At 47.1% G+C, this 12,238-nt stretch overlaps 1 long non-coding RNA gene across 1 annotated transcript in view; it reads right to left on the bottom strand.

The window, feature by feature from the left end:
- Positions 1-12,238, bottom strand: part of LOC309663819 — a 247,211-nt gene that overhangs the window by 204,882 nt on the left and 30,091 nt on the right. The window lies entirely within an intron of this gene.

A 12,238-nucleotide genomic window follows, 5' to 3' on the forward strand; every position in this document is an offset into this window, starting at 1 on the left:
TTGTTGAACTTTCAATCAAATTGTTTACCACAAGAGAGAGACTTTTCTAAAAGAAGCCTCTAAGGCTAATAATAATGATAATAATTTAATTAAGACATTAAAATTTGGAATGATTCTTATTACTTTTTAAAATCAAATTTCTTGAGTTGTAATTTGAAAATAATACAATGCATCCATTTCAAGTTTGATGACTTTTGACAAATGAATGTGCCCACGTAACCACTACCCTGTTCAAGAAGAAAGAACATTTCCAGTACTCCAAACTGTCCTCTGCCGTCCATCCCCCTACCACTTCCTGTCCCAGGTAATCAGTGATCTAGTTCCTGTCACTATGGATCAGTTTTGCCTGTTCTAGAAATTCACATAAATGGAACCACAGACTATGTACTCTTTTCATCACTCAGCATGATGTTTTCGAGAGTAATGCATATTGTGGCCATGTATCAGGAATTTGTTTCATTTTATCCAAGAGTAGTATTCCTTTGAATGCATATATCACAATTATATCCGTTCACCTCGTGACGGACATTTTGCATTGTTTCCAATTTGGGGACTATTATGAACAAAGCTGCTATAAACAAGTCCCGTTTATATGTTTCATAAATTCCATATAAAATATTTTCTTCTTTAATAAACGAGTTTATTTTGTGAATGGATGTCACATTCGCAAATACAAAATTTATTCAAATGTTACAAAAGCCTGAAGTACAAGCTTATCTTTGCTTCCTGTCAGGACATACTTAATATAAGCCACACACTATGCTAGGTGTATTATTAGGTTATCTCATTTAACCTACACAAGTTCACGAAGTACTAAATATCATTTTCAAATGACACTTGCAAAATTGGCCTAGCAAATTGGAGTTGGCCCAAGCTCAAACAGAAGGCACCAGGACTGAAAAGGAGCCCTCCCCCCTCCGCCCTGGTTGGGCTCTTAACCCCAGACGCAACCCAATGTCTTCGTAATAACCTCGGTATGTCTGATAGGCCTGGAAACCAATATCCAAGCAGTTCCTAGTCACGGTATTGTTCGGCTTCTTTTGGTCAGAAACTCCTCGATCAGGGCTCCAGAGCATAATATCGTGGACAACCTTGAGACTAAGGAAATCTGTTAAAAACTCTAAAAACCCGTTTTCTCATCAGTAACAGGGAAAACTCCCGCGGCTAGGGAGAAGAGCACTTTTATTTTTTACTTTTACTTCCAATGATCTATACTCGATCTGCACCGTCTGCTTTTTAGTTAGCTTTCTTTGGACCTACCCTTAAGTCTCACCCCTCACCCCTCACCCCTCACCCCTCACCCCTCACCCCTCACCCCTACGGGTCGCCGAGGCTTCCGGAGCTGAGCGGATCTATGAGTGCCGTCCCCGAGGTAGCCACGAGGCAGCGACAGTTCTTCCTTCCATGGTCCTAACTTCCCTGTTTGGGCCAGCAGTTTCTAGTTGCCAGGACTTCGTGGAGCAGAAGTGACAGTGAAGCAAGGGAACACCACATCCGGGGAAAAGGATTTGCAGAAAGCCCACAACTGCCAACGCTGAGCCTGGGGTTTTCTTCTAAACTGTAGTTCCACAGGAAAAAAGCTGAAACAACTTGTGACTGAATAAAAAAATGTTATGTACAACTCCGGCAGCCGTTTAACGAAACAAAAACGGTTGTGAAGGAAACTTCATAATTTGCCAGGCTAGTGCAGCAGGTCTGGCGTAAACTGCAGGCTGAAAGAGAGCTGGTGTTTCTGGTTTATGAAGGTAAGTAATAAGACAAGGCCTGAGAGAAAAGGCGGAGAGAAGAAAATGAAAAGGGATCGAGAAATAAAAACAGACTGCTTGGGGTGGAAGAAAGGAACGAGCACGACGGTTATACAGTAGAATCTGCAGCAACGATTACCAGCCAAGCAGCTGACCACGCCGGAGGCGAAGTCCAGGCTGAAAAGGCATGAAATGCGGAAATGCGTAGGAAAGGAACCTGTTTCCGGTCGCTCACCGCACAAGCCGATAAAATCAGTTATCTCGCGGCGCTTTGCCTCTTTTTGCGGGTCCGTTTCTGCAGAGACCGCCAAGACCTGAGCTCTGAGTCTAGTTGCAATCTGCGTGGTTTAACACACGGGAAACTACGCACAGCGCAGAAAACAACAGCGCGAAACACAACCGAAAATACGACAACTCCACTTCTCAGCACCCGGCGATCAGAACGCTGTCTCGCACCAGCGGTGCGCGCGAGCGTCGCCATACTGACCCCAGAAACGCTGGATGCATTTTTCACCTACAGGACCACAACGTCGCCACCGCAGACAACTGCGTTAGCAACGCGGTCTTTATCAGTTCGAGTACTCGTTCTCAAAAAAAACCAGAAAAACTGCAAGAAAAATTGAACCGCACAGCGACTTGCATCATTCTATTCTTAAACTTTGAAAATATCAGGGGAAAGCGCGAACGCAGTCCCCCACTACCACAAATTATGCAGTCGAGTTTCCCACATTTGGGGAAATCGCAGGGGTCAGCACATCCGGAGTGCAATGGATAAGCCTCGCCCTGGGAAAACCACCTTCGTGATCATGGTATCTCCCCTGCCAGGTAAGTATGAGTTCACTGCTTTCTGCCCTCCCACAGCCTCATACGCCTTCTACTGTACGCACACGGTCACTTTCCTCACCGCAGCTCCGAGCCTTCCTGCCCCTTCCACACAGCTCATCCATGCACTTGCAACCAACAGCCCTCGATTCGCTCCCACACCACGGGAGATCATGTCGTCTTTCACCACCGGATCACGAACCAGCAGCCCCTGCGCTGAGATATCTACATACGACACGCCCCATCCGTCAAGCCGACGGGAATTACCGCTCCCCTCCAGCCCACGCCCCGCCCTACTCCGCGCCTCCCTCCTCCCACGCCGTCCAGCCGAGCCTACCAGAGGGCGGGCGCCCTCTGGGGGAAGTGACGTCCACCGCTCGCTCTTTTCCTTCCACCCGCCCCCGCCCGTTGGGGCCGTGCGCGCGCGGCTGGCTGCTTAACCTCTGTCCTGCCGAGCACCTGTCTGGCGGCCTGCTGAAGCCTGAGCACCTTTTTTGAACTGTAACGGCTTTCAATGCGTAGAATAGAGAACATTTAGGAGTCCAGGGGAAACCGGTTCCTTTCAAATCCAGTTGTCTTTGTGACGTACTATTGTGTGTATGTCTAGTAAAACGCGTTAACCATTATGACTGGCGGTGAACTCTATTCCATTCTTGAAAGTTCAATTTCGTTCATCGGAAATTTCATTCATTTTATTCCCCGTCTTCAGGTGTTGTTTTGACTCTGTCCTTGAACAGATTTTAACACCTATCTGCTACCCTCTGACTTTGGAGTCAAATACGTTCTTTAACACATGTTCATTTGTTATAACTACGCGAGTCATGATTTTACCTTTCTCTGAAAATTATTTTTTAACACTTCTCCTTGCATATGTACCGTGCGTTATGAGTTGCACATTTTGGGAAGTTTTCTCTTTCACATTACAGTTGTGCTGAAAATTCTCTGCCCTTCCACATTCCCTCTATACCTTTCTCCCCTGATCTCTGTGCCTGAGGCTGACCCCCACAACCAGCATTTCCTGCTCTTTCCTGCCCTCGGGATCCAGGTGGGTACAGCCAAAGAAAGGAGTTCAGAAAGGAGAGGAGAGAGATGTGAAAGAAAAAGGTTGCCTGCCTGATCAGCAAACAAAGGATGCTGGGCCATCAAACCATCAGCCAATACCCCCCGACGGTGAGTCCTGAGGGAACTCAGGAGGGAGACAGACAGGCTGCCCGCTGCCAAGCCGTCAGCCAATGCAGCCACCCCCAACGGTGCACCCTGACGGGGCTCAGGATGGGAAAGAAACGGATACTGGACCCAGGTAGCTGTGGTGCATAGCAAAGGACTGATTTCAGTGAGCCCAGACTTGCATCTTCCCATACGTAGAAAAGTACTAAATTCATTAACTTGAGATTTCTGGTTTTCTTTAATTGTAATCTTTTGATGTTCCCACTACCTGGTTATTGTTGTAAAACTCCTATATATCCTGGCTCCTCCCTCACCTCTTTGGAGCAGTCCCTCAGGGCTATCTGAGAGGCTGCCTCAGGCTTGGCGTCCTCAGAACGTCCGCTGAATAAAACTTAACTCTCAACTTTTAGGTTGTGCTTTTCTTTTTTTTTTTTTCAGTTGACAGAAGTCAGAGTATTTTTAAAGTCTCCATCACCTTTCCTGCCAAGCCTCAGTTTGGAGTCACTACAAAGACCACGGTCCTGTGCAGTGATCCTCCCCAACATTACACTGCGTCTTATAACTACTCCTTTCTCTTCCTCTTGCTATGGACTGAACTGTATTCCCCTCAATTCATATATTGAGGCCCTAACCCTCAATGTGACAGTATTGGAGATAGATCACAAGGGTGGGGTTCTCAGGATGGGATAGTGCTGGGAGGGGGGGGTTAAAGACGGGGATTTTCCCTTTTTATCCCTCTTGAGTTCTTTAGGCTAGATTAATAATAAAATTGACACAAGGCAGATTAACAGGAGAAAAAGAAACAAATTTTAATTCATGTGCTGGGAGATCTTGAGGCAGGAGATAGATGGTCCCCTGGCTGTGTAACCGAGCAGGACCCCGTGGGGCCTTTGGCGGGGGAGGACAGGCCTTTCCCCATATTCTCTGCTTTTAGCTCCTCTCTGAAGTACCTAAATAATAGTGTTTGATACACATTTCCTGAGTTGTTTTGCATATGTGAAAAACCCCACCTCTCCAACAAATGGAAGATGTTAACTACTTGACAACCAAGAGCAGGCCACCTGGAGCCTAAGGACTGATAATGTTAACCCCTGTGACACCGCCCTGCTACCTCACCATCAGCCAATCAGAGAATTGTACACAAGCTGATCACATAACCTGCAACACCCCCTCCTTCACCTGGCTTTTCAAACAGCTTTGCCCAAACCCTTTGGGGAGCTCAGGGCTTTTTAGGTCATGAGCCACCTCATCTCCTTGCATGGCCTCGCAATAAACCTTTTTCTGCTCCAAACTCCGATGTTTCAGTTTCTTTGGCCTCACTGTGCGTCGGCACACGAACTTGCGTCAACAGCTGAGCAGCAGGAGTCTGTTCCCTGGGGACAGATACTCCAAGATACAGATAAAGGCAGGGGCAGAGCGGAGCTGAGTCCTGCCCAGATAAAAGATAAGGAGACCACATATTTCTCATTCTTGAGGTCAAGGAGACCTTCCCGACTACACATGTGCAGAAAGGCTCCTCGGGGGGCCAAAAAGGGAGGGGGGGCGCCACCCCATAATAGGTGGTGTCAACGTTCCCGCAGGCCTCTGCGCTGGACTCCATCTTGGCTAAGAGATGTGCGCGCACACAGGGAAGGACCCTGAGTTATACCAAATACGGACTCAGAGCCAAGCAGAGCAAGATGATTGGCCAGAGGAAACCTGGAAGAAATGCCCCATAAAAGTGATTTAAACTACCACGAAGGTGCTACTCTCTTTCTGAGCCTGCTCCTGTGTGTCTATTCACAAGTACTCTTTTTTTTCCTCCTAATAAAACACTTCATTTGTTTCTGTACTTTCTCTCTCTTTGTTGAAATTCATTTCTACAAAGCAGACAAGCTAGAGCCTTGTCACTAGCCACTGGCCCTCGTGGTCTAGTGCTTAGGATTCAGTGCTCTCACTGTCAAAGCCTGGCTTCAATCTCTGGTCCGGGAACTGAGATCCTGCTTGAAGCCGCTGCCAGCGAAGGCCACACGAGATCAATTTCATAGAAATGGAACCTAAGAAGTTGCCAAAGCAGGTAGCTTTTGTATTTTTTAGACAGAGAAACTATAAGTTTGTGAGTAATTGACACGACAAAGGAACTTAGGTTTTGGGCGCTCAACTAGTAAACAATCTAAGTGGAGTTTGGGCTTGGGATAGTAAATTAAAGAGGTAGCATGGTTTGTTTATATAAGCTTCTCAGCTTGAATTCCCTATCTCTGATAATAAGGGTGTCTGTCCTTCTACCACCAGATGCAGGGAGTGCACCTTTTAAGAATCTTTTTTTTTTTAAAATTAATTTTATTTATTTTTGGCTGCATTGGGTCTTTGTTGCGGTGAGCGGGGGCTACTCTTCATTGTGGTGCACGGGGTTCTCATTGTGGTGGCTTCTCTTGTTGCGGAGCACAGGCTCTAGGCTCGCGAGCTTCAGTAGTTGCAGCATGCAGGCTCAGTAGTTGCGGCACGTGGGCCCTAGGGTGCGTAGGTTTCGGTAGTTGTGGCGCACGGGCTCAGTTGCTCCACAGCATGTGGGCTCTTCCAGGACCAGGGCTTGAACCTGTGTCCCCTGCAGGTGGATTCCCAACCACTGTGCCACCAGGGAAGTCCCAAGTGCACCTTTTATATGAGAGATTTATTTCCTGCTTTCAGGGACACAGAAAGGAGGGTCAGTGCTTTGGCCATTTAAAAAAAATTTTTTTTAATTTAATTTATTTATTTGTTTGTTTTTATTTTTGGCTGCACTAAGTGGCTTGCGGGATCTTAGTTTCCGGACCAGGGATCGAAACCGCGCCCTTGGCAGCGAAAGCCCGGAGTGCTAACCACTGTGATACCTACCAGGGTTCTTGACCTTCCCGAGTCAATAGAAATTGACTAGAGGCCAGACAGGAAATTCAGGCAAGGCTTTATTGGGGCCCTTGCTGCAGCAGCGGGGAGCGAGAACAGGTAACAGTTTCCCTTGCTGGCTCCCTGAGGGAGGGGCGAGCTGGTTCCTTAGACGGGGTGAGGGTAGGGGTGTGTCAGGGGGGTCAGGCCAGAGGGGTGGCTTAGGTGTTTTGCCCACCCCTATGGTGGTGTTGAGTGCAAGGGGCATGCTCAGTACCTGCTTTTGCTCCAGACACCCTGTTTTTGCTCCCGGCTCTTCAAAAGTGGCCGTTGGGTTTTTTGGGCTTTTTGTCCATAATTTGCCCCAACTGTGCGTGCACGCAGTTAATTTTAATCCCATATAGTTTCTTTGTATTTTGTTGCTGGAGGAGAGGTTTGTCCAGGTGCAAGCATTGCAGCACTGCAGCAAAGTGTCCCAGGTCACAGCCTGTCTCATTCCCCCCAAGAGACTCTACACCCTTAAAGGGGTAAGGGGCCAAAGGTCTCTTCTTCTGAAACTTCTTCCTGCTAGACAGGGGCCGCAGACCCTAGCCTACCCTAGAGGTGTAGAAGTCCCTTGCTGACTGTTCCAAGGACCTGTAGGGACCTGAGCCACTCTCCGCTGGAATGGGTTGAATTCCTTGAGCCATCATGAGCCGTACTTCAAACTGTTGGAGCCTAGAAGACACAAACTTAACCAAAAGGTTAAACAAACAAGGGCTAAAAAAAGAAGATGAACAACAATAGCCATTAAAGGTCCTAGAAATGAAAGGAACCAGGTTAACTCTGGGCTTCCTTAACTGTTGACAAGACAGGGAAGGCAATGTTTCCCCTGACAAGAAGCCGTTCTCCTTGGATGTATATTTTTGTTAATCTCGGGGTTAAAGTTTAACATGTTTCTCTATTTTTGGAATGGAAGGTCTGGACCTGTTGGTCCCAGGTCTCCTTCTTGGACCAAAAAGTCTTAGTCACAGGTTTACAACAGTAAGGAAGACAACAGAGTACTAGACGAAATATAGCATAAATCAGTATGACTGAAAAGAAAAGGGTTATGAGAAAATAAAAAACTCCTGCCAGAAAGTTTTTTATACTTTGTGAGATCCAAGAGAACAAATCAGAGAACCAGTTTTCAATTTCCCCACCCATTTTTTTTTTTGGCAGCATTGGGTCTTTGTTGCTGCGCACGGGCTTTCTCTAGTTGTGGCTTGCGGGGGCTATTCCTCGCTGCGGTGCGCGGGCTTATTGGGGTGGCTTCTCTTGTTGCGGAGCACGGGCTCTAGGCATGAAGGCTTCAGTAGTTGCGGTGTGCGGGCTCAGTAGTTGTGGTTCGTGGGCTCTAGAGCGCAGGCTCAGTAGTTGTGGCATACAGGCTTAGTTGCTCCGCGGCATGTGGGATCTTCCCAGACCATGGCTTGAACCCATGTCCCCTGCATTGGCAGGTGGATTCTTAACCACTGCGCCACCAGGGAAGTCCCTCCCCACCCATCTTGAATAGTGAGGAATAGTGGTTAATTGCCTGCTGAAACTGTTGTCGAATTTTTTCAATGTTTGCTTCTACCTGGAAAGGGGTGTTGACATATGTGCAACAAGAAGTATTGGCAATAGCACATACCTCTCCTTGTTCTGACAATAGATAATCAAGGGTCAATCGCTTGTCAAATACCATCTTGGCCAGGGAACCTAGACTTGTTTTGGGTTTTGAACTGCTGCTATGAGATGTAAAATCTCAGCCCCATATTTTACAGGGGAATTTTTTGCATTTAAAAGTCCTCTTTCTCTCCAGATAGCTGCATGGACATGTAAAGCAAGGGAGGCATATTTTGAGTCTGTGCATGTATTTATAGTTTTTCCTTCCCCTAAGGTTAAGGCTCAAGTAGGGCTATTAGCTCAGCACTCTGGACTGACGTGTTAGGTGGCAAAGGTTTTGTTTCTATAACACTATGAGTGCTCACAATAGCATACCCTGTCCTACTGACTCCATCTTTAACAAAACTACTGCCATCAGTAAACCATTCTTCCTCAGGGTTGTCTACGGCCTGGTCTGTTAGATCAGTCCTACTGACATAAACCTGGTCAATGGTTTCAAGGCAGGAATGTGTTAGTTCTGGGCTTTCAGCGGGCATCAATGTAGCCGGGTTGAGGGTATGGCAAGTTTTGAGGGTTAGCTCTGGGGAGTCAAGGAGTAAAGCCTGCTACTTAGAAAGGCAGCCTCCAGTTAGCCAGTGGTGGCCTTTAATCTCCAGAATCCCTTGTACTTGATGAGGGGTCTGGACTTCCAGTGGCTGTCCAAAGGTAAGCTTGTTAGCTTCTTCCACTGATAAAGCAGTGGCAGCTAGTGCCTGGAGGCAGCCAGGCAAACCTTGGGCCACAGAATCTAGTTGTTTGGAAATTAACCTGTAGGCTGAGGAACTTCTCCTAGCTTTTGCGCAAGGACCCCCAGAGCTGCCCCCTGTTTTTCAGCTACGTACAAGATAAATGGTTTTTTTAAATTGGGGAGACCCAGAGCAGGAGCTCTGGTGAGGGTCTGTTTGATATGATTAAAAGCCTTTTCTTTTTCCCCAGTCCAAAGTAATGGTTCTGTACCTGGGCCTTTAGTGACTTCATATAGAGGCTTAGCCATTAGTCTGAATCCTGGAATCCAAATTCTGCAAAATCCTGCCATGCCTAAGAAAGTATGATGTTTTTATGTCTTGGGTGCACTTAAGCCTAATATAGCTTGTTTTCTATCTGGAGATAACTGTCTACTTCCAGGGTTTATAATATATCCTAGATATTTAATTTGTTTCTTTGAGATTTGTGCTTTTTTCTGGGAGATCCTGTAGCCCCAGGACCCACAGAAATTAAAGGCTTCATTAGTATTCTGATCTGAGGCTTCCATGGTGGGACTACATATTAATATGTCATCTACATACTGTAGAATGGCCCCTTCTTTTAGATGTATTTCCCTTAGTTCTTTTCCTAGGGCCTGGGTGAACAAGTGTGGGCTGTCCCAAAACCCCTGAGGCAATACTGTGCAGGTATATTTTTGCATTTGGCCTGAGTGGGGCTTAGTCCACTTGAAGGCAAAAAGATACTGAGATGAGGGATGAACTGGGATGCAGAAGAAGGCATCCTGAGGTCAAGCACAGTAAACCATTTGGCATCTCCAGGAACCTGGACTAATATATTATAAGGATTGGCTACAAAGGGGTGTAGAGGGACCATTGCATCATTTACTGCTCTAAGGTCTTGTACCATTCGATATTCCCCATTTGGCTTAATAATTGGCAGAATAGGGGTATTGCATGGAGACTGACAGGGCAGTAAGATGCCATGTTTTAAGAATTTATCTATGAGGGGTTGCAAACCTTTTTTTGCTTCCAACTTTATGGGGTACTTACTGTCTCTTGTTAGGATAAGCGACTTCTGGCTTAAGGCTAATTTTTACAGGTTGGATGTTTATAGCCTTCCCAGGGATTCCCTTGTCCCAAACTGCAGGGTTTACTGCGTGTAGAATATGGCTGGGAATAGGCCGTTGTTCTTCCAGCTGATTTGTCTTAGTCAGAGACAAGAAAATGGGCTGCTCGGGGCCTCCTAACCGTAATATGGCTCCAAGGGAGCCCAGAAGGTCTCTCCCCAGTAGTGGGGTAGGACACTCAGGCACAACTAAAAAGCCATGTGAGATCAAATGCTGTTCAAACTGGCAAGTGAAAGACCCAGTGAAGAAATGGGTGCAAGGCTTTCTGTCAACACCAGTCATGGTACAGCTTTTGGAGGAAAGAGGCACAGTGTGAGAGATCAGGACAGAGTAAGTGGTTCCCGTATCAATTTAAAAAACTGATTTTTTTACCTGCCACGTCAAGGACCACCTAGGGCTCCCCAATGGAGATAGACATCTTGCTGGGGGGAGCCGCCAGAATCCCTGGGCCACCTCAGTCATCCGGCATGGCCATCTCAGGAGCAGGAGCCCCCCTTCCCCTTCGGAACTGGGGATAGTCCCACTTCCAATGACCTCTTTGTTTGCAGACTGGGCACGGACCGGGGGGTTCTTTTTGACACTTTTGGGCCCAGTGGCCAGTTGACTTACATTTGAAGCATTCTCCCTTGCTAGTTTTACCTCCAGGTGGATGGTTAAACTTCCTTGGCCCCCTTGGGTTGTCCTGAGGTTGCGAGGCATGGCTGACAGCTATGGCCATCAGTTTGGCTCGAGCCCTGGCCTGCCTGTTTTCACATCAGGTTCTCTCTTCTTCCTCAGCTTGATCTCAACTATTAAATACCCCAAAGGCCACCCCTAGGAGTTGGGGAATCAGGATTTGTGGGCCTAATTGTAATTTTTGGAGTTTCCACCTAATATCTGCGGCAGACTGGCTGATAAGATGTTGTCCCAGCAGGGATTGACCCTCAGGCGTGGATGGATCAGCGTTAGTAAACTTTCTAAAAGCCTCCACGAGCTGTCCCTGAAAGAGGGCTGGATTTTCTTTTTCTTCTTGGGTCATTCCTTTAACCTTTTCATAGTTAACTGGCTTTTTGATACACTTTCTCATCCCTTCTAATACACACTGTATCATGTGTTTCCTGGCTTCTGTTCCCTCCCGGGAATTATAACTCCAACAAGCCTTCTGATTTGGGACTGTGCCTCCACCCATAACAAAATGTTCCGGCTGGTCCCTGGCAAGCTGGTCAGTGTGCCCCTGTGCTGCTACCCAAATTCTGATTTTCCTCACGGGCACAGAAAGTTGATAGGACTGTTTGGACATCCTTCCAAGTTAAATCAAAGGCCATAGTTAGGGCCTGAAACCCTTCAACAAACTTACTAGGGTGTTCAGAAAATCGGCCCAGTCTCTGTTTGCATTGGGCTAAATCGGTTAAAGAGAAGGGCACATGTACTCTGATTGTCCCTTTGCCATTTGCCACTTCCCTAAGAGGGCATCCTTTTCCCGATCCTGGGTGATAGGAAGTTCCACTATGAGTTACTCTGGAGGGACTAGTCTCTCCCTCCTGGGGTAACAGCGGGTATAAAGGGACATAGGAAGGTGGAGTTTGGAATTGGTCAGAAGGCTCTGGAGAAGTAGGTGCCTCCAGAGAAGCAGGTGGCTCTGGAGAAGCAGGGGAAACTTGGCTCCCTGCGCGGCCCCCACCCCCGAGAATTGGGGAAGCTTAGAAGGGGATCATCTAAAATGTCAGGAGTGCTTTCTGATTCCCCAGGCTTTCGATTACAGGAGCCACATAGAGCAGGCTTTTGGTAAAGGACCATGAAGGCTTGGATATATGGAATCTCAGTCCATTTTCCCATCTTGCGACAGTAAAGATCCAATTGCAAGATGATATTGTAATTTCGAGACCAGTTTTCAGGCCATTTAACTCCATCCCCACCCACGCCCCGCAACTTATATAAAGGCCAGGCCGTGTTACGGTAGAGTTTAAGTTTTTCCCTTTTCAGCCCATCTATTTAAAAATTTTTCCAATTTTTAAGGATACATTCCAGAGGTATTTCTTCTGGCTTAGAAGAGGACCCTCCCATGCTGAGTAACCTGCACCCGAGAGCGCTCCTAGAAATGAAGTCTGGCGTCCCAGAGACATTTTACCAGGAGGCTTCTGTTGGAAGGGGGTCGGAGTGTCCTCTGAATACCCTTCTTACCTAATGG

The sequence above is a fragment of the Balaenoptera physalus genome (assembly GCF_965194825.1).
Source record: "Balaenoptera physalus genome assembly, chromosome: 1".
In the NCBI taxonomy this organism is placed as follows: Eukaryota; Metazoa; Chordata; class Mammalia; order Artiodactyla; family Balaenopteridae; genus Balaenoptera; species Balaenoptera physalus.